The 21,154-nt window shown below is 38.2% G+C and overlaps 1 protein-coding gene across 1 annotated transcript in view; it reads right to left on the bottom strand.

The window, feature by feature from the left end:
- Nucleotides 1–21,154, bottom strand: part of SGCZ (sarcoglycan zeta) — a 3,417,736-nt gene that overhangs the window by 2,657,757 nt on the left and 738,825 nt on the right. Inside the window, exon 2 of the mRNA XM_044062501.1 lies at nt 17,428–17,541. The gene's annotated coding sequence lies outside the window, so the exon portion shown is untranslated. The remainder of the gene's footprint in view (nt 1–17,427; nt 17,542–21,154) is intronic.

Raw genomic sequence — 21,154 nt, 5'->3', positions numbered from 1 at the left:
GATCACTTTTGTGGCTCTGCTCGACAGTGGCACAGGAAAATCATTTTCTTGGGTGGTGAAAGCCAGGGTACCTTTGGCTAGGCTTATATAGGCCCTAGGGCCAATAGCCTAGTACCTACCTCTGAACCTATGAACCTAAAACCAGTGTGCCATGCAATCACAGCCCTTAAGGCAAAATAACATATTCAACACACTAGTAATAGGTGAATCTATAGTCAGGCACACTGACGTTCCACTCACTAGGCTGAACAAGGAGAAGGTTTTGGTTAGCTGCCTGTCGGGTGCCAGGGTCTGCCACATAACACAAGCACTCAGGTCACTCCAGAACAAGTACAAATGCAACTTTGGCATTGTCCATTTTGGTGTGAATGACCTGAGCTGTACCTCCCTGGACTACATGAAAAGAGACATGGAGGAGCTCTCTGATCATGTAGCCCAGGCCGGAATGACCCTGACCCTGAGTAGCAACCTGCCCTCACCAAGAATGATACCACAGTATAAAGAAAAAATTATCAGTTTCAACAATTGGCTAAGCTTCTGTTATCATTCAAAGAGGTTCCAATGTCTTGTCAGCCTAGGATGACACGCTCGACAAGCCACACTAATTCACTAGAGATGGCTTGCACCTGTCATCCCTAGGCTTTTGAATACTGGCCAAGGCTCTTCCCACCCCCATAGTGCCTTTTTTAGGTAAGGCTCAAAAGACAAACCCACCACCATAAATAGCACAAGTAACAAAAAACTGAGGGTAATGCTACTCAATGCCAGAAGTCTAAACTTTAAAATGCACCCACTCGAGGCACTCCTCAGTATGGAGAAAATCGATATATGTGCAGTAACAGAAATCTGGTTTAAGGCTCCAGAGAGCACCCCAGCACTACCAGGCTATAACTCATACCATACATTTCGTCCACAAAATCCAGACTGAAATACAAAAGGTGGGGGGGGGTACCCATAGTCATCAAGGATACCCGCACCTCCAGTTTAGTGGCACAGCACAATGCTTCAGAGATCATCCACGTGCAACTAACAATGAGCAAAACTGCAATTCAAATTGTAGCTTGGTACAGATCAGACACCATTACATCTTTAATTATTTATATTATTGTGGATGATTTAGTTTTTTTTTATTTTAGGAAATAAAATAACTGTTTCTCAATTTCTTAATGTTTATCACAAATACAGTTGATTTTTTTTTGATTTACCAAGGGGGAAATAGGTTTGAAAATAAATTTCCTTGACATATCTTTTGGTGAGTGGTCTGTTCTTTAGACATGACCATAAGAAAATATTTTGATTAAAAATTTAATTAAATTAATGAATTAAATGAACATAATTTTAAAATGTTTGAATTTTTTTTATTGATTCTGTCTCTTTCTTTCTGGCGTTTACTTGAAAAAGTTTATTTACGCTATTTGTTGCTTTTGAGTGTTATTTTATTGATTGATTATCGATGCACAGTGTTTGTGCTTGTGCATGCTCTTTTTTTACTTTGCAAACTGCACAAGTTTACTCTTCCTCTACGTGCTACATTTTGGTTCTTACTTTTGTGGAATTTATTTGCTTGGTACAGATCACCCACCATGTCCCAGGACCCCCATTCCTCATTTCTCTAAACATTGGAAAGCATAAAAGCCCTACCAAACACCATGATATTGGGTGATTTCAATTACTCAAACATTAACTGGGAGAACTACTCAAGTACAAACTCCGTTGCCCAACATTTCCTAGAATTTATAAACTCAAATGCCCTGGATCAACTGGTTAACACCCCGAACAGAGGTGACAACATATTGGACCTGGTAATCACCAACATGGGCAACAGGTGTTCCACACCAAAGGTCAACCCCTTGCTGGTTAGATCTGATCATAAACTAATCACTCTGGATATCCATATTCTGCCCCCACCCCAGGTCAAAGAAACCACTGTGAAAAAACTTTCAAAAGCAAGCTTCACATTACTTAAGACCGAGGTGGAAAGTTTCAAAGCCCCCATACTAAAGGATAATGTTATCCAAGCTGCAAAATCCTTTACTAATGCACTATATGAGCACCTACAAGAATGCATGGATCATGCTATCCCAAGCAAAACCAAGACTCAATCCTCTAAGAAAAGGAAACCAGTCTGGTGGACCCCTGCATTATACAAGCTATACAATAGAAGGAAGAAACTAGTACAGAAAAGAGTAAAATCCCAAGAAGGGAAGACATCCCTGATCAGTATCAGCAAGAAACTACGATCCCTCATAAAATCATCCAAAGCTAGCTTTGAAAGAAAAATTGCCAAGGACTCCAAAGATAACCACAAGGCATTCTTTAGCTATGTCAAGAATCTAAGTGGCAATTCTTAGATCTGCTCAGAGTTACTGCATAATAGCACAAAATACACTGTACCGACCGACATCGCCAACATCCTGGCAGACAGGTTCAGTGCAATCTTCACCCCCCCCCTCTCACCCCCAAAGGGGCCCATAACCATACCAGAAAAATGTAGTTCCCCTGAAATGACAGACACTCAGGTTAAAACAGTCCTCTCCAAAGCCAAAAACACAGTATCAATGGGACCGGGCAAAGTCCCAGTCTGGGTCCTACATGACCTCCAAGATGAATTAACCCCTCAGCTAAACACACTGTTCAAACTCAGCCTCTCCACAGGCTACATGCCCATAGAGTGGTGCACAGCAATGGTTATTCCGCTCTACAAAGGTGGAGCCACAACAGACCCCGGGAACTATCACCCTATAAGCCTGACTAGCTTGGTCTGCAAGGCTATGGAGTGCATCATCATGGATCTCATTAACAGAGACATTGGGAACCTCCAAACACTGGACCCTACCCAGTTCAGCTTTGTTAAGGGGAGATCATGCCTCCTAAACCTGGTGGACTTCTTTGAGACCATTACCAAGGCTATAGACGAGGGGAAGGTGGTCCACACAGCCTACCTAGACCTCGCAAAGGCCTTCAACACCATTCCCTATTCAGGTATTATAAACAAGCTCACTAGCCTGAACATAAACCCCTACGTCATGAGATGGGTTGCCAACTGGCACATGGACAGAACCCACATGGTAAGAGTAGCAGGTGCTAGGTCTGACTATAAACTAGTTACAAGTGGTGTTCCCTAGGGCTCAGCCCTAGGACCCCTCCTGTTCAGCATATACTTCTCAGAAGTACAGGCAAGCACAAGAGGACTATGGCTGACCAAGTTCGCTGACGTCTGCAAACTAGAGGCTATAATTGGCTCTCTGGCTGACACAGACATCCACCAAAAGGGTCTCACTGAGACAGATACCTTGTGTCAAAACCATGGCCTGAAGCTAAATGCCAAAAAGTGCATAGTCATCCCCTTTGGAAAAAAACAAAGTACCCACAAACTACCACATAGGTGGTAGGCCACTAAATATGGAAGACATAATAAGGGATCTGGGTACCCAAGTAGATAGTAACATCTTCTTTGATAATCACATTGCCAAAGTGATTAGAAAATCCTTCTGTGTGACCCACCTAATCACAAAAGGGTTTGCATCCAGATCAAAAGAGGTCATTGTGCCCCTCTACGCATTACTCATCAGACCCATCATAGAGTACAATGCCCCACTTGGGATGTACCTTACAAGACACCTGCAACAGCTGGAAAGACCACCAAAGTACCTCACCAAGAGTATCACTGGCTTCAAACAGATACCCTATGCAGCTTGACTGAAGAAACTCTAGCTATACTTGGTTGCATACCACTTACTCACAGGTGACTCTTCCTGACATACAAGGCCAAGTCCAACACAGAATTGATGGACATGCTCCACCAAAAGAAAACCATATCCCCTTGAGCCACACATTTTAGGGATCTAAACATCACCACAACAATAAATAGGATGTGCCAGAGGGATAGATTAATGTCCCAGGGACTTCCCATGCTCCAGAACAAGATTCCAATATACATTAGGCAGAGCTCCTCACTAATCCTCTTCAAGTGAAACCTTGACGAGTGGATGGGAAACAGAAAGTTTACCCCGGGGATCACTTCAATGGCCCTGCTGGACAGAGGCACAGGGAACTAATCTAAGGGGGTGGCAAAAGCCAACACATTCTGGCTAGGCTTATAAATGCCTTCTGGCAGATAGCCTAGTACCTACCTATGACCCTAAGAACTACCAGACGTGAGTGTAGAGGCAGTTACCAGGGACAGTACAGGCTACTTTTTGAAAGATGACTACATTGACTTCAAAACTACCATGAAGTCTGTCCGCTTGTCTATATCACAGTAATCTTAACAGGTTTGAACAATGATTTAAACAATTATTAACACAAAAGATATCACTTTGTAAAACCTGTGTGTGTGTGTGTGTGTGTGTGTGTGTGTGTGTGTGTGTGTGTGTGTGTGTGTGTGTGTGTGTGTGTGTGTGTGTGTGTGTGTGTGTGTGTGTGTATCTGACTTTCCATGTATGTGTGTGTGTTTTTGTCAGTATCTATCTATCTATCTATCTATCTATCTATCTATCTATCTATCTATCTATCTATCTATCTATCTATCTATCAATCTATCTATCTATTTACCTGTTTATCTATCTATCTATCTATCTATCTATCTATCTATCTATCTATCTATCTATCTATCTATCTATCTATCTACCTATCTATCTATCCCACTTCGTGTGTGTGTGTACATGTGTGTGTGTGTGTGTGTGTGTGTGTGTGTGTGTGTGTGTGTGTGTGTGTGTGTGTGTGTGTGTGTGTGTGTGTGTATCTGACTTTCCATGTATGTGTGTGTGTTTTTTGTCAGTATCTATCTATCTATCTATCTATCTATCTATCTATCTATCTATCTATCTATCTATCTATCTATCCCACTTCGTGTGTGTGTGTGTGTGTGTGTGTGTGTGTGTGTGTGTGTGTGTGTGTGTGTGTGCTGTAGTAGACATTATTAATTACATAAGTTCTGTATTTTGGATAATGTCTTCTGTGTTGCTTTTGTTACATGGAACTGATGGACATTTCAGTGTTGGGGAGGACCTTAGCCTGTGGCATCAGACCTCACAACATACCTATGCAGTCCATTGTTTCCTTGTAATGGTCATCCTGCAGAGGTTTAATGCTTGCTTAAACTGCCAGTAACATCAAAAAGCCAAATATTTTCTACATCAATGGTCGTGTCTTCCTCCAGCTTTAGCTCAGCTATTTCTCCTAATGCAACTTACTCACAAAAAGCTTCATATCTACTTTAGACATTTCAATAATTTTTACAAATGTGTAATCAGAAGGTATTACATAATAAAAAATTCTTAGCCAATATTAAAACCTTTCACCTACACTTTCAAATACTGCCACCTACCTACTGACTTTTACATTTGGAATGTTCTTCTGCATTGGGAGTGCTACCAGCACATTGTGGGGATATATGTCCATTATCCTATCAGTAGTCAAATGTTATTTTCTGCAAGTGAGAGAAGATGAGTATTTTTCTGTTTCAGATCATAATGATGACTTGTACAAAAGGTTAACACCTGCAATAGAGATTTAATATCTGTAACCCTCAAATATAAGAAACGGCCATTCATAGTAGTGAAATGTTTACACCACCAGCATGCAATCTGAGAAAATGGCTACAACTCTTACCATACTTTTCGGCCACCAAAGCAGGACCAAAACACTAAAGGTGGAGGAGTGTCAATATTCACCAAGGATATCCACACCACCAGGTTAGTTGCTTAACACAATACGTCTGAAATTCTCCAGGTGCAACTAACACTAGGTAAGACTGCGATCCAAATTGTAGCTTGATACAGATCCCCCACCATACCCCAAGATTCTCACTACACCTTTCTAAACATTCTGGAAAATATTAAGATAGAACCAAACACCCTAATACTGGGTGATTTTAACTACCCTGCCATTAACTGGGAAAACTACTCATGTACCAACACCTTTGCCCAACAGTTCTTGGAATTCATAAATTCCAACGCCCTGGATCAACTAATCCATAGTCCCACCAAGGGCTCCAGTATCCTAGACCTGGTCATTACCAACATGGGAAACTGATGCTCCACACCTATGGTCACCCCCTCGTTAGTCACGTCTGACCATAAACTAATCACCCTTAACATCCACATCCCACTCCCACCCCCCCAGTAAGGAAATCTCCATAAAAAACTTCTCCAAAGGCAACTTCACGCTACTCAAGTCAGAAGTGACAAACGTCATGACACCCATGCAGACGGGAGCTGAAAGTTCAACTGCTGAATCCTACACTAAGGCACTGTACGAGCACATCCACTCATGCATAAATCGTGCCATCCAAATAGAACCAAGATGCTCTCATCCAAAAAAAAAAAGACAATCTGGTGGTCCCCTGCCATAAACAAACTTTACAAGAAAAGGAAGAAACTGTTGCAGAAAAGAGGAAAATCCCAGGATGCAAAAAACTTCCTTACCAGCCTCAATAAGAAACTGAGATCCCTCATAAAATCCTCCAAAGCTAGTTACGAAAATAAAATTGCCAAAGATTCCAAAGACAACCACAAGGCATTCTATAGCTATGTCAAGAATCTAAATGGCAATGCTCAGATCTGCTCTGAGCTAAAACAGAATGGCATTAAATATACTGATCCCAAGGATATTGCCAATATCCTGGCAGATAGATTCAGTGCCAACTTCACCCCCTCTCACCTCCTAAATGGCTCATCTCAATACCGGAAGATTGCCAAATTCCGGTAATAACGGCCACACAGGTAAAAAACGCACTCTCCAAAGCTAAGAATACAGCATCCATGGGACCTGATGGCATCCCGGGCTGTGTACTACATGTACTACAATATGAACTGGCACCTCACCTAAGTGTCATGTTTAATCATAGCCTCACCTCAGGTTTCGTGCCCACTGAGGGGCACGCAGCTACAGTTATCCCACTCCATAACGGGGGATCCACCTTGGATCCTGGAAACTACCGTCCCATCAGTCTGACAAGCCTTATCTGCAAGGCCATGAAGCGTATTATCATGGAACTTATAAACAAAGACATTGGCAACCTTCAAACACTGGACCCCACCCAGTTTGGGTTCGTTAAAGGCCAATCTTGTCTCCTGAACTTGATTGACTTCTTCGAATCAATCTCCAGAGTCATGGACAAGGGTAAGGTGGTCCACACAGCCTATCTAGACCTTGCCAAGGCCTTTGACACCATCCCCCACTCTGGAATCATAGATAAACTTACTAAGCTGGGCATTAATCCCTACATCACCGAATGGGTTGCTAACTGGCTTACTGATAGAACCCACACTGTAAAAGTAGCCAACTCCAAATCCAGATCCAGACAAGTGACAAGTGGAGTACCTTGGGGTTCAGTCCTGGGACCGCTCTTGTTTGGCATCTACTTCTCTGAAGTACAGGTCAATACTAAGGGACTCTGGATAACAAAGTTCGCAGATGACTGCAAACTGTGAACCATTATTGAATCCCCAAATGATGTGGATACTCTACAAAAGGGCCTTACAGAAACAGATGCTTGGTGCCAGAGCCATGGGCTCAAGCTCAATGCCAAGAAATGTATAGTTATCCCCTTTGGGAAAAAACATGTATCTGTGAATTACCATATAGGTGGCAGTACACTAAACACCGAAAGTGTGATAAGAGACTTAGGGACGCAGGTGGACAGTGGTCTCACCTTCGATAACCACATCGCCACAACAGTCAGGAAATCCTTCTATGTGACACACCTCATCACTAAGGGCTTTTCATCCAGAAAAAAGGAGGTCATTGTCCCACTGAACTCATCCCTCATTAGACCCATTATAGAATACAATCTCCCGTTTGGTATGTACCTCTCAAGACATCTGCAACAACTGGAAAGGCCACAGAAATAACTCACTAAAAGAATCACAGGCCTAAAGCAGATGCCCTACGCTGACCACCTTAAAAAACTCCAGCTATACTCTGTCGCATTTTGTCTACTCAGAGGCAATCTTTGCTTAACATACAAGGCCATGTCAAACCCAGAGCTGTTGGACATGCTACACTTAAAGAAATCTCGATCCTTCAGAGCCACACGCTCCAGGGAGCTAAACCTTGTCATCACAATAAACAAAACATGCTGGAGGGATAGGTTCCTGACCCAGAGACTCCCCAGACTCTGGAATAGATTGCCCATACGTGTCAAGCAGAGTGCCTCTTTGGTCCTCTTCAAAAGGAACCTTGATGATTGGATGGGAGAAAGGAAATTCACCCTGGGGATGACGTCAATCACCCTGCTAGACAGGGGTCCAGGGAAGTAAATAGTTTGGGAAGAAATAGCCAGGGAATTGTTATGGCTAGGCTTGTATAGGCCCTAGGGCTGATAGCCTAGTACCAACCTATGAACCTATGAATCTATGTGTTAGCCTGTACTAAAGCCAGGACTTTTAGCATCCCACTAACTTTCTAGTGCCCAAATTGGGACTGTATCAGGTAACAAACCTAAATACACCGCCCTAATATCTGCCTACCTGTTTATCTCATGTACTTTCCTATTGCTTTTATCTTCTCTGAGTTATCATCTGGGTCTTGAGTAACTTATAAAACACTTTCAAAACTGACAACATCACACTGGCAACCACATATGTAGACCTATATGACAGATTTGCTTTTCTTGGATGATTATAAATTGTGCATTGCATTTAAACTTGCAAAATCAGACACCCGCTGGGCAAACTAATATTAGAAATCATTTTGCTAGATTGCAACTGAGCTTATCTGCTTTGATTCCATGTTATATTATTGATTCTTAACTGACTATTTCACCTTACTGGATGCATGATTATATAATTATTATCACGGTCAAGTGGCATTCGAAAGACATGCATGAATGGGTGTGCCTTCTTTGAAGGTTGGGTGTCGGGTTAGCACCTCGGCACCGTAAAAATGTACTGCCAATCATTAGCAGACCGGAGTTCTGCTGCAGCAACCCGTAACCAGGAAAAGCTGAAAAATGAAGAAGAAGAATATCCACAACTAGGTGAGGGTATATTAGGATTTACCCACAATTGGTGTGGTTTTATCATGAGATATCGCTTTCATACAATGATATTATTTAAGAAAGACATTGCTTAACTTTCTTAAACAATGTCATTGTACAATGGTGTTGTACTGTTCCTCCATGTTTTTCCTTGTTTACTGATGTACCATGCATACATATGGGACTTACATTTCCACGCTTGCACAATACATTAGTACAATGCAGAAGAAGCAATGGAGATGACAGCATCTCTATTGCTGTTTTTTGTACTTTTTTTCTGAGGGAGAGTGCAAAAATACAATAAAAATCAGGGTTGTTTCTTATTGTTTAGTTTTGCAGAAAGTACCTGATTTTTTTCACATTTTGCTTTGTCCCTTAGTATACACCACTAGAAAATAAGATGGTACTTCAGCAGCCAGATTTCATTGTATTAGCATATGCTCAATTTACAATGGGCACACTGGTTGGGCTGTCCAGTCAGTGTGCTCATCTTTGAATAGTAATGTTCATCCTTGTTTTGTACTGCTGTGGTTCACGGATGATTGGAGATCCATGCACTATGAATCTGAGAAAACTCTTGGTCATCTTGCTATTGCTTAAGCATGCTGGCTCATGGAGTCATTTGCTTCTGTTCGATTGCACTCAATTAGGTAAAGCAAAACCACAAGTAACACGTTGCTGTTGAAGGTCTTACACTGGTACCCCATGAACCAAGTGTGAGATGGGTATTTCCTTACATCACTCTTTGAGATGTAGTTACCTCTGATTATGAATCATAAAATAAGAGTGCAGTAGAGTTTGATACCCCTCACATAAATGATGAGGGAAGGAAGAAGGTCTTTGCAGAAATTGGTTTTAAGCAGCTTCACATAGCTCATAAAATAATTAACCTGAGTGTATCTATTGCGGAAATGCATACACATGATGATTATTTTTGCCAGCTGGTGTAAGTAAGATATTGTTTTCTCAAGGTATGGTGAGTGGAACAGGCATAATAAATATTTCATTTTCTGTCACTTCTAAGGTATGATACTTCATATCATCAAGCCATCTATCCATCTTTCTATCTATCTATCTATCTATCTATCTATCTATCTATCTATCTATCTATCTATCTATCTATCCATCCATTTTTGATAATCTGTTTTATCTTTTACAGAACTGCATGGATGCCATAGCAATATCTGTAGCAACGGAGTACTAGGATTTGAAGCTCATTACAGACAGAAGAGCTGTCTACCTGCTTGCACACTACAGGAAGTTTGGAAGTTGCCATTTAACCTAGTGCATGTCTTTGTAACATTGGAGAAAATTTAAGCAGACACAGGTAGGATATTGAGATAACACAAACAGAGGAAACATGCCCTGTAATGTACATTATCTTGCTGTGAAGAGGAAATACTACTCAACATACCTCTCAACTGTCCAGATTTTCACAGAATGTCCACATTTTGCCTCATATTTTTGGCAAATCACTGGGTTGATCAGAGGACCAAAGTCACCAAATAATGAAATATATTTAAGTTTCAGACTTTGTATCTTTCAGACAATCCATGATAACATAAATCCTGTTATTCTAGCAACTTTCTAAGTTTCTAAGAGCATTATTTAAAACATTTTGCTATTTTTGGGCCTCTGTCCTCCCATTGTGTTAGGCTTTGTCCAGATTTCTTGCACTACGAGGCTGAGAAGTATGCTACTCAATGTTCCACTGTATCCGTATATGGCTATAGATTTAACTCTATCAGTCCTTTCGGGATTCCCGTACTGTTTATGTTCCCTAGAAAAAAGGTAAACATGTCTTTTCATCTGGAATATATCCTCTAAACCAAGATTATACACCAGGATAGCTAATAACCTACTTGATTCCATAATTCTAACAGAGTAAACAAAGAAGTACATGTGCCATTTATTTGAATTTTAAGAAACTAATTAAAATTCCATTGCTTCCTGAAATTCTTGCATTCCATACTCATCATTGACATTTATAATATAAACGGTCATAAGAATAGCAACTAGATTTGCATATTTTATGTGATCATCCTTAAGCCTATAGCAGAAACTAGAGTTCATTAATGATACCAAAAATGTATATATAGTCTAACCAGTATGTATTTAATAGCTTCCATGGCATTAATCTGCTTGAATATCATCAGTATACAGCTACTAGATTATGCCTCCTTCTATATGCTTTGTAATATTATTTTATAAAATGACACCTTATTTTGCAGGACATCCATGACACATCTTAATGTTGCTGTGCATTAATATCCTTCTATCTGAAATCTATCATATACTCAGCTATACATGATCGATTATGTCATAAGTGATGGTATAATAAAGATGTTTCTTGTTTAAAAAAAGGGGGAGGAACTGAATAATTTATGCAATGGTGCTTAGGTTTTATGATATATAGCTGTATATGTGATGTATAATGTTTGTAAATGTTAATTTGTTAATACAATTTGATTACTTCTGTATAAATATAAATTTGCCTATGTAACAAGGGATAATTCAATAACCATGCTAAAAAATATATAGAGGGGTTTATTTAACTTGCCAATGGCACAGCTGAATTTCTTCCTACTACTATTGACTTGCTTGCCAGTTTCGAGAACAAGATAGTTCTCCAGTGGTTCCAATGTCTAAGCAACACATAAAGTACTTTTCATTAGATTAAAATAAAAAAAAAAAATTACATTATTGCTACCATAGTCCTATTTAAATACAATGCAGAAATAATTTTTCATGGTGTTTCTATATAAGACGAGTGCTATAAATTCAACTATATATATATTATATATATATATATATATATATATATATATATATATATATATATATATATATATATATATATATATATATGTATATATATATATATATATATATATATATATATATATATATATATATATATATATATATATATATATATATATATATATATATATATATATATATATATATATATATACTGCATTAGAATTATCACTTTCTGGTGAAAAATGACCAGATTCTACCCAGAAGGGAAATAAAACCTGCTCTGCATGATTCTCAAACATAACTTAATGTATTCATCTCTGTCATGCACTTAATAAATAAATATCTTAATTCTTGCATGGCTGTATCTGTTTTTTTATGATCTAAGCAACAGTAATGACATCTGATATTATATACATTAATAACAACACTTGCATCTGAGTGAAATATGATGCTGTTATAACAAATACCGAGTCAGAAATGCCAGATATTGTGCTCTACTATCCGATAACTTTGAAAGGTAATTCAGGTTTATGTGATTTCATTATTTTGTCCTAAATACAGAATTAGGTGGGTTGGAATCTTTGTACTGATCTCACCTGTTAAAAAGACGATGCATTAACAGGTTTACAAAATATACACAGCACTGCGTCATGATCCTGAGAAGGCTGGGTATGCAATAATAATCTACAAAATATACAAACCACTGTATGACATGATCCCAGAAGGCTGGGTATGCAATAATATTCTACAAAATATACAAATCACTGTATGACATGATCCCGAGAAGGCTGGGTATTTAATAATATTCTACAAAATATACACAGCACTGTATGTCATAACCCTGAGAAGGCTGGGTATGTAGTAATATTCTACAAAATATACACAGCATTGTATGTCATGATCCTGAGAAGGCTGTGTATGCAATAATATTCAACAAAATATACACAGCACTGTAGGTCATGAACCCGAGGAAGCTGGGTATGCAATAATATTCTACAAAATATACACAGCACTGTATGTCATGATCTCGAGAAGGCTGGGTATGCAATAATATTCTACAAAATATACACTGCACTGTATGTCATGATACCGAGAAGGCTGAGTATGTAATAATATTCTACAAAATATACGCGGCACTGTATGTCATGATCCCAAGAAGGCTGGGTATGCAATAATATTCCACAAAATATACACAGCACTGTATGTCATCATCCCGAGAAGGCTGGGTATGCAATAACATTCTACAAAATATACACAGCAGTTTATGTCATGATCACGGGAAGGCTGGGTATGCAATAATATTCTACAAAATATACACAGCACTGTATGTCATGATCCTAAGAAGGCAGGGTATGCAATAATATTCTACAAAATATACACAGCACTGTATGTCATGATCCCGAGAAGGCTGGGTATGCAATAATATTCTACAAAATATACACTGCACTGTATGTCATGATCCCGAGAAGGCAGGGTATGTAATAATATTCTACAAAATATACACAGCATTGTATGTCATGATCCTGAGAAGGCTGTATATGCAATAATATTCCACAAAATATACACAGCACTGTAGGTCATGAACCCGAGGAAGCTGGGTATGCAATAATATTCTACAAAATATACACAGCACTGTATGTCATGATCTCGAGAAGGCTGGGTATGCAATAATATTCTACAAAATATACACTGCACTGTATGTCATGATCCCGAGAAGGCTGGGTATGCAATAATATTCTACAAAATATACGCAGCACTGTATGTCATGATCCTGAGAAGGCTGAGTATGCAATAATATTCTACAAAATATACACAGCACTGTATGTCATGATCCCAAGATGGCTGAGTATGCAATAATATTCTACAAAATATACATTGCACTATATGTCATGATCCCGAGAAGGCTGGGTAGGCAATAATATTCCACAAAATATACACAGCACTGTATGTCATGATCCCGAGAAGGCTGAGTATGCAATAATATTCTACAAAATATACACAGCACTGTATGTCATGATCCCGAGAAGGCTGGGTATGCAATAATATTCTACAAAATATACACTGCACTGTATGTCATGATCCCGAGAAGGCTGGGTATGTAATAATATTCTACAAAATATACATAGCATTGTATGTCATGATCCCGAGAAGGCTGTGTATGCAATAATATTTCACAAAATATACACAGATCTGTAGGTCATGAACCCGAGAAAGCTGGGATTTGCAATAATATTCTACAAAATATACACAGCACTGTATGTCATGATCTCGAGAAGGCTGGGTATGCAATAATATTCTACAAAATATACACTGCACTGTATGTCATGATCCCGAGAAGGCTGGGTATGCAATAATATTCTACAAAATATACGCAGCACTGTATGTCATGATCCCAAGAATGCTGGGTATGCAATAATAGTCTAGAAAATATACACAGCACTGTATGTCATCATCCCGAGAAGGCTGGGTATGCAATAATATTCTACAAAATATACGCAGCAGTGTAGGTCATGATCCCGGGAAGGCTGGGTAGGCAATAATATTCTACAAAATATACACAGCACTGTATGTCATGATCCCGAGAAGGCTGGGTATGCAATAATATTCTAGAAATTATACACAGCACTGGATGTCATGATCCTGAGAAGGCTGGGTATGCAATAATATTCTACAAAATATACACTGCACTGTATGTCATGATCCCGAGAAGGCTGTGTATGCAATAATATTCTACAAAATATACACAGCACTGTATGTCATGATCCTGAGAAGGCTGGGTATGTAATAATATTCTACAAAATATACACAGCACTGTATGTCATGATCCTGAGAAGGCTGGGTATGTAATAATATTCTACAAAATATACACTGCACTGTATGTCATGATCCCGAGAAGGCTGGGTATGTAATAATATTCTACAAAATATACACAGCACTGTAAGTCATGATCCCGAGAAGGCTAGGTATGCAATAATATTCTACAAAATATACACAGCACTGTATGTCATGATCCTAAGAAGGCTGGGTATGCAATAATATTCTACAAAATATACACAGCACTGTATGTCATGATCCTGAGAAGGCTGTGTATGCAATAATATTCTACAAAATATACACAGCACTGTATGTCATGATCCCGAGAAGGCTGGGTATGCAATAATATTCTACAAAATATATGCAGGGCTGTATGTCATGATCCCGAGAAGGCTGGGTATGCAATAATATTCTACAAAATATACACAGCACTGTATATCATGATCCTGAGATGGCTGGGTATGCAATAATATTCTACAAAATATACACAGCACTGTATGTCATGATCCCGAGAAGGCTGGGTATGCAAAAATATTTTGCAAAATATACACAGCACTGTAAGTCATGATCCGGTGAAGGCTGGGTATGTAATAATATTCTACAAAATATACACAGCACTGTATGTCATGATCCTGAGAAGGCTGGGTATGTAATAATATTCTACAAAATATACACAGCACTGTATGTCATGATCCCGAGAAGGCTGGGTATGTAATAATATTCTACAAAATATACACTGCACTGTATGTCATGATCCCGAGAAGGCTGGGTATGTAATAATATTCTACAAAATATACACAGCACTGTAAGTCATGATCCCGAGAAGGCTAGGTATGCAATAATATTCTACAAAATATACACAGCACTGTATGTCATGATCCCAAGAAGGCTGGGTATGCAATAATATTCTGCAAAATATACACAACACTGTATGTCATGATCCCGAGAAGGCTGGGTATGCAATAATATTCTACAAAATATACACAGCACTGTATGTCATGAACCTGAGAAGGCTGGGAATGTAATAATATTCTACAAAATATGCACAGCACTGTAGGTCATGATCCTGAGAAGGCTGGGTATGTAATAATATTCTACAAAATATACACAGCACTGTATATCATGATCCCAAGAAGGCTGGGTATGTAATAATATTCTACGAAATATACACAGCACGGTATGTCATGATCCCGAGAAGGCTGGGTATGTAATAATATTCTACAAAATATACACAGCACTGTATGTCATAATCCCGAGAAGTCTAGGTATGCAATAATATTCTACAAAATATACACAGCACTGTATGTCATGATCCTGAGATGGCTGGGTATGCAATAATATTCTACAAAATATACACAGCACTGTATGTCATGATCCCGAGAAGGCTGGGTATGCAAAAATATTTTGCAAAATATACACAGCACTGTAAGTCATGATCCGGTGAAGGCTGGGTATGTAATAATATTCTACAAAATATACACAGCACTGTATGTCATGATCCTGAGAAGGCTGGGTATGTAATAATATTCTACAAAATATACACAGCACTGTATGTCATGATCCCGAGAAGGCTGGGTATGTAATAATATTCTACAAAATATACACTGCACTGTATGTCATGATCCCGAGAAGGCTGGGTATGTAATAATATTCTACAAAATATACACAGCACTGTAAGTCATGATCCCGAGAAGGCTAGGTATGCAATAATATTCTACAAAATATACACATCACTGTATGTCATGATCCCGAGAAGGCTGGGTATGCAAAAATATTTTGCAAAATATACACAGCACTGTATGTCATGATCCCGTGAAGGCTGGGTATGCAATAATATTCTACAAAATATACACAGCACTGTATGTCATGATCCCAAGAAGGCTGGGTATGTAATAATATTCTACAAAATATGCACAGCACTGTAGGTCATGATCCTGAGAAGGCTGGGTATGTAATAATATTCTACAAAATATACACAGCACTGTATATCATGATCCCAAGAAGGCTGGGTATGTAATAATATTCTACGAAATATACACAGCACGGTATGTCATGATCCCGAGAAGGCTGGGTATGTAATAATATTCTACAAAATATACACAGCACTGTATGTCATAATCCCGAGAAGTCTAGGTATGCAATAATATTCTACAAAATATACACAGCACTGTATGTCATGATCCCAAGATGGCTGGGTATGCAATAATATTCTACAAAATATACATTGCACTATATGTCATGATCCCAAGAAGGCTGGGTAGGCAATACTATTCTACAAAATATACACAGCACTGTATGTCATGATCCCGAGAAGGCTGGGTATGCAATAATATTCTAGAAAATATACACAGCACTGTATGTCATGATCCCAAGAAGGCTGGGTATGTAATAATATTCTACAAAATATACACTGCACTGTTTGTCATGATCCAGAGAAGGCTGGGTATGTAATAATATTCTACAAAATATACACTGCACTGTATGTCATGATCCAGAGAAGGCTGGGTATATAATAATATTCTAGGCACCAAATGGAAAGGGAAAGAATTTGAGACACTGGAATACAGAAAGAAAAATAAGGAGAGGATACTTTCCAATAAACCAGTACGTTTGGACTGCAAGTGAAACTTCCTTTATGTTATTGTCTGCTCATTTATTTCACCTGTAGTTTCATTGCACTGAATTTTCACTGAATTATGCAATGGGTAACAATGGTTTTGTATGGCATCTATTAAAATATATACAGACTAATGTTTCTTACACTTTACTGATTGTATATTAATATTATACTTTTTTGGCTTTGCATGCCTGGAGAATGGCTACAGTTATTCCACAGCATCAAGATATTTCTGCTCATTCAGTACCTGTATACAGATGTGCACCTTCCCACATTGCTTTCCGTCTTTCTTGCCCATTCGCATGTGGTGGGTATGTTTGGAGATCCAGTGTCATAACAGGTTAGGTATGAGTAAGCAGTCCTAAAGCAAAGAAAGAAAAAAACATGAAAATCAATGAGTTATAGAAACCAAGTCTGTCTTGCTAATGGTGAAATGGTATGTGCAAAACAATGATTTATGCATAATTATTACAGCCCTTACATTCTGCTAATTCTATACCTCATTTTCTTCAGCTTCATTGCTTCAGCATCCATCCCGACCCTGTAGCTAACACTTCTAACTATATGCCTATACTTACCATATTGGTATTGTGGGAAGCATCCCCTGACATTTCTGCAGGATACATATTTTATTATTTATTTTATTTTACATTTGTTGACCGGGCTAGTCTAGCTGGAGATATTTCCATTTTCTGTAGAGGCCCGGGGAGAAAAGCTCCACAGAGAATACAAAAAGGAAACATACTTGTGTTTTAAATAAGGTTTGAATAGACAAAAACTAACAACTGTACAGTTACTTATTATTATTACTAAGTGAGTTAATTACTGACTCACACAGTCCACAAAATAAGACAAAAATACCTATACAAACATAAAATACTAAGTAAGATAACGATATTAAATGAAATAATTACCACACACAGTTAAAGTCAAAGACATTATATAACGTTAAAAAATACTTTGTCAGATATTGATACAGGTAGGAAGTACAAGAAAAGAGAGCTAAGAATAAGGGAAATTAGAAGTGATTAGTATAGAAAGGAGAGCAAGTAAGTAGGTAGGAAGTAGGAGATAGTTTTGAAGTAGAGTATAAGTAGTGGAAAGTTAATCAGGTTTACTACAGGTGCACAGCCAGTGATTTTGGAAGTGCAGTTTAATGTTTTTTTTGAAAAGAGGTAGTGATGTAATCTTTGTTATGTTGCTAGGAAGTAAATTCCATTTTGTACCTACAGAATTGGTAAAAAGGGAGTCACCAGCAGTGTTATTTGATTTTATAGAACTAGCCAACAGTTTACCAGAGGAGCGGAGAGAGTTAAGATTATTGTAGGGGATTATGAGTTGAGATAGTATAGGGGTGTTCATTGGTTGGTACAGAATTTTATGGGCAATAGTGAGTTGTTGGATTGCAAGATAGTTTTGAAATTCTGGCCAGCCTAATGGTTTAAGGTTTAGACAATGATGCGTTCTGTAGGGGTTCCCTGTGGCGAAGCGAGCAATGTTATTGTAGCAGGTAGCCAATTTAGTTAGGTTGTTTTTCTTAAGGTTGGTGAAAATGGGAGAAGCATAGAGAAGAGTGGAAAGCAGATGGGAGTGAGCAATCCTGGTTCTAGAGGAAGGTGTTAGAAATGGTCTAATATGATATAAGGATCCTATTTTCCTATTGACAAGTTTTATGGAGTTGTTAATGTGTTGGTTGAAAGAGAGATTATTATCAATTGTAATACCTAACAGTTTAGTGGTAGAGTCAGGAGAGATGATAGTGGCATTGTTAGAGGAGATGGCGAAGTTTAAAGGGGGGGGTCCTAGATGTGGGGGTGAAGAGGAGGAGTTTAGTTTTTTTAGCATTTAGTAAGAGGAATTGACTAGAGAACCAAGTTTCGACAGTATTAAAGACTTTTTGAGTATGAGATCTAAGTTCTGAAGTGGATGGTGCAGAGCAGATGAGAGTAGAATCATCAGCATATTGAATGCAAGTAGTTTGAGGGATTGTATTTTGGAGATCATTAATGAAGAGGGAAAAGAGAAGTGGGCCGAGAATAGAGCCTTGAGGAACTCCGATAGAAACAGGCAAGAGAGAAGAGATGTGGTTATTCCAGAGAACAGCTTGTTTTCTGTTGGTGAGATAAGAAGTAAACCATCTAATGGCAGGGATATCAAAAGATAGGGATTCAAGAGTATTGATTAATAAAGAGTGGTTAACCATGTCAAATGCTTTGGAGAGGTCAATGAAGATGGCAGAAGAGAGTAGATTGTTGTTACAGTTCCGGTTAATAGTGTCTACAAAGGAAAGGAGGGCAGTAGTAGTACTATGATGTGGTCTGAAGCCATGTTGACAGTTGGCTATGATGTTGTGGAGAGATAGGTGTTGTACAAGCTGATGGTGTATACATTTCTCCATTATTTTGGCCAGTGGAGAAAGGAGAGCTATAGGTCTGTAGTTAGAGTAGTCAATGGAGTTACCACCTTTATGGAGTGGGATAATGTGAGAGACCTTCCATAAATCAGGGATGATACCTTCTTTGATTGTCCTATTTATGAGAATAGAAATAGGATATGCGATAGCCTTGGCAGCTTTTTGTAGAAAGAGTGAAGGTAACTTGTCAGCAGAGGGGGTACAAGGTATTAGTTTGAGAAGAGTCTGTATATGTAAGATGTAGAGATAGGATGTAGAGAGAATTTAAAGGCAGAGTTTATAAGGTTACATGTTGGATGTGAGTTATTAGCATTCAATTGATTAGCAAGAGCTTGTATAGTTTCAGTGAAAAAAGAGTTGAAAGCATCTGCAGTTTGTTGAGGGGTGTCAGGATCAGCATTAAGTGGGGAAGGTGTTTTAGAACTTCCTGGGGAGAGGAGTCTATTGACTGAAGACCAGAAAAGTTTTGAATTATTAAGGTGAGTTTGTTGTAGATTAAAGTAGAATTTCTTTTTATCAGCTATTATTGCCTTTTTGGTTAGATTCCTAAGCTGGCGGAAGAGTAGAAGATCAGGGTTATTTCTGTGTGATCTCCATGCGGCCCAGACTTTATTTCTAGTGAGAATAAGTTTTTTGGTATCATGGGAGAGCCAGGGGGCAGTATTAGATTTAATTTGAATGCTACGTTCAGGAGCATGTAAGTCAAGAATGGATAAAAAAGTAGAGTTAAAGTATATTACTGCCTTTTCAAGAGGGAGTGTTTTTAAGGGGTTCCAATTACAAGCACTAAGTTCAGACTGAAACCGTTCTGGATTGAAGTGTTTGATGGTGCGTATGTTTCTTACAGTAAGCTCATTATTGTCCTTGCAAAATATTTAATTAATATTAACTGCTACTTACCTCAGTTTATGCATGACATTTCAACACAAGAATTTTCTCTCTTTTTGCCTGTGTTTTCTCTGAAAAGGAATTTGGACCAATATACTTCCTCAGTTAACAAATTTGTAAATATATAAATAAATATTTTTCTGACATTAGATCAGCCTTCTGTAAATAGTTAAAGCCCTAATACTATATATATATATATATATATATATATATATATATATATATATATATATATATATATATATATATAGATATATATATACATAAAATTATGGCATAGTCTGAAGTGTTTATCATTTTATAATTTAAAAAATCTGATGCCTTAACTATCCAATGTTTTTTTTGCAGTGAAGCTATAACTTCCTGCAAACATTGAAATAGTTCACATGCTACTTATCCACTACAAGTGCAAAGTGTTTTATGTACAGATTTCATGTACTGTGCAAATAATGGTGATTACAAGTTTTACTAACTGTACAAGTGTGTTCTGTTATAACCCTAGCTTGGTGACACAGGGTGACACCATGATTTTCCAAAGATGCAGATCTTTAGAATATACTAGAAATGATGACATGGATTATGATAAGTTCCATCTGTATGATAGACAAATAAATGAAAAATATTGATGTACCTTTGGAAAATTTGTTCTCTGTTCTACTAAAATAGGCATTTC

The sequence above is a fragment of the Protopterus annectens genome, chromosome 2.part1 (assembly GCF_019279795.1).
Source record: "Protopterus annectens isolate FY-2018-M chromosome 2.part1, PAN1.0, whole genome shotgun sequence".
NCBI classification, from domain to species: Eukaryota; Metazoa; Chordata; order Ceratodontiformes; family Protopteridae; genus Protopterus; species Protopterus annectens.
The sequence above is the reverse complement of the archived record's forward strand: the minus strand, read 5'-3'. Positions and strand labels throughout refer to the sequence as shown.